Raw genomic sequence first — 2,728 nt, forward strand, 5'->3', positions numbered from 1 at the left:
TAAAATTTTGAAATTTTCAGTATGGATATTTATATTTATTTTCTCGTTGTCTATCGTTTAATTCTTTTTTCTGTCTAAACGCAGGCTTTTATCACACAAGATTCTGCTGACCGTGACCTCTTGTTCAGAAACCTTAAGTCATTTGATGTTGCCATATTTAACCAGGTTGCTAATGGAAATCACAACCCAGAGCCATTTAATATTTCTCAAGAGGCAAGTGATGTAGTTTTTATTTGATATTATACGCTTCTTATGCAAGGCTTAAAAAAATGGAAACGAGTTTAGAGGCGTTTTCACTTTGCCTCACGAGGCGTAAGCCTCGAGGCGAACCGAGACGTAAGCCCGAGGCGGAATTGAAAAATAAATATAAATATTATATATCTTATAAAAATAGTAATACTAACTATATTAATCATCAAATTCATCAAAATAATAAAAAAACACGCACAAAAAGACATAAACTGCTTAAAATTGATACAAAAACGCAAAAACATCAAAAACATCAAAAACAAATATCTAAAACCTCCAAGACGCAACCTTTTTAGCGCCTCAGCCCCTTTGAGGCGCACAAACAGTATAAACCCCCTGAGGTCAGAATCGTTTTTTGGCCGTTTCGCTTTGAGGCGCGCCTCGAGGCGCACACCTCAACCGTTTTTTAAAACCATGTTCTTATGGAGCTAATTTGTTTCCAATCTGATGAAACAAGCAGATGTTATCCATGGGCCTATATTCAAGGCTTGACCAAGTTTTTGACGCTCCACATGTTGTCAAAGAAGTTTTGATTGGGCAAGCGGGTCTTGAACGTTGAGTATGTTTTTGACTTTTTGTTCATATCCAGTTTAGGTTTTTTTTAATATTTATAATAACGGTATGCTAAAGCATGCTGATCTTGTATAATTGTACCAGTACATAGGGTCTAAAAAGAGTGATGAGCTACCATATTATTGGATTTTGAATAGAAAATAAATATTATTAGTTAATTACCAACTAAAAGGATTCAGTTGTTGATTTGGAGAATCTTAAATCGCTTGAAATATTTAATAAACAAGAAACCAATAGCTGTTCAACTACCTCATACTCTCTAAGGCGACTGCTTATCTGCAACTACCGCATCATGTACTCTCATTGAATCGCTAATTCTAATGTCATGCCCATCTATTGGTTCTGACGGACTCTTGTCTCTCCGCCAGCTTAAAAATTTGACATCGCTCGATCTTTCCTACACGTTCTTAACCAATTTGCAGCCTATCTATTGGTTCTGACGAAAATGATATTTTACTCTATTTTATATTTCTGGTCTTTGGCTTATGAGTTTCACTGTTTTTTTTTGTAAGGTTTTAAAATTTCAAGCATGCACTCGTGTCGAACCTCTTTACAAAGACGCGGCTCTCCCGACCCTGCGGGAATTGAACTTATCGTACGGGCCCTTATGTCAGGCTTCCATAGAGGAGCTTCTTGCTTGCTGTACTCATTTAACCCACGTCAGTTTGAATGCATGACCTAAACTGGCGTTTTAGTGCTGATTGGGCATATCTATCATCTATGGGCTCTAACCAGCCTCAACGATTTTTACAAAATCTCAACTGTGTTGGTTGTCCAAATATCAAGAAAGTACTCATCCTGTCAGTTGCTTGGTTTTCTAATTTGTCATCGTTAAACATTTCGTTATCTGCATATTTGAAAGAAGTTGATGTGGCCTGTATTAATTTATGCTTTCTCAATCTCAGGTATTATATTTTATTGTTGTAATGCTCTAATAACTTAAAAGGCTAATTTTTACATGCTTTCCACTTCAGCAACTGTAGCTCATTGGAAATCTTGAAGATCGACTACCCAAGATTAACTAGCCTCTTTCTGCAGGTATGCATCATATTAGTTCTCATTTTTTTCTGGGACAACCCAAATTACAAAGTGTTAAGGGCGTTGATAAACCATTAAAACCAATCCAATCACTCAAATCGAAGCAAGTCGATCAGTTTGAAATGTGTATGGTTCAGTTCACAGTTTCGTTCTGGCGGTTTGACAGTTACACAGCATGCGCCATCTTTTTTTTTTCATTTTAGGAATATATAATTATGTATATGTTTTATATTTACGAACTATCTTTATAGTTCAAACAATTTTAATACAATTTACTAATACCTTTTATATGAGTAACAAGTGAGTTAACCTGCTAATACCTTTTGTTCCTTATTTTGTATGAATTATTATGCAGAATATATGAGAACAGAGAACAAGTATGCCAAGGGGTCACAAAAATAACAGATAGTAAAAAAAATATGTTGGCCGATTTAACTGTGTTGGATATGAAGTCAGTAAACTGCAACAGTGGATTCACCTGATTATTATGTTGTCAAAAGCCCACAAAGCCTGGAGCCTAGGCGTTTAAAAGGCAAGAGCTTTTTTAAGCTTGGTGTATAGTATATTTCTAGGGGTTTTAGGCATGTTAAAGGTTTGTTTAGGGCTACGTTTGGCTGGAATTTTGGCCAGAAAATGCCCTGAAGCATCACCTGAAAGCTCACATTTCAGGCCGCAACACATTTGGTGCGCTGGGCTGCGCCTGAGCACCTAGGGGTCTTTTGAACATAGATTGTGTGTTCTTGTATAGTGCTCTTTAAATTTTTAATATTAGGTTTTCGAGATCTTCCATTTAGATTTTATTCTTTAATGTAAATCTGAACCAACATGCCATGATGTAGATTTGCTAACTAGGAACATGAAAAGTGTT

The 2,728-nt window shown here is 36.0% G+C and overlaps 1 pseudogene; it reads left to right on the plus strand.

Annotated features, from left to right (window-relative positions):
- The first annotated feature begins 269 nt into the window (after nucleotides 1–269).
- On the plus strand, nucleotides 270–2,224 carry LOC110900467 (annotated as a pseudogene).
- Nucleotides 2,225–2,728: the final 504 nt, after the last annotated feature.

The sequence above is a fragment of the Helianthus annuus genome, chromosome 13 (assembly GCF_002127325.2).
Source record: "Helianthus annuus cultivar XRQ/B chromosome 13, HanXRQr2.0-SUNRISE, whole genome shotgun sequence".
NCBI lineage: Eukaryota > Viridiplantae > Streptophyta > Magnoliopsida > Asterales > Asteraceae > Helianthus > Helianthus annuus.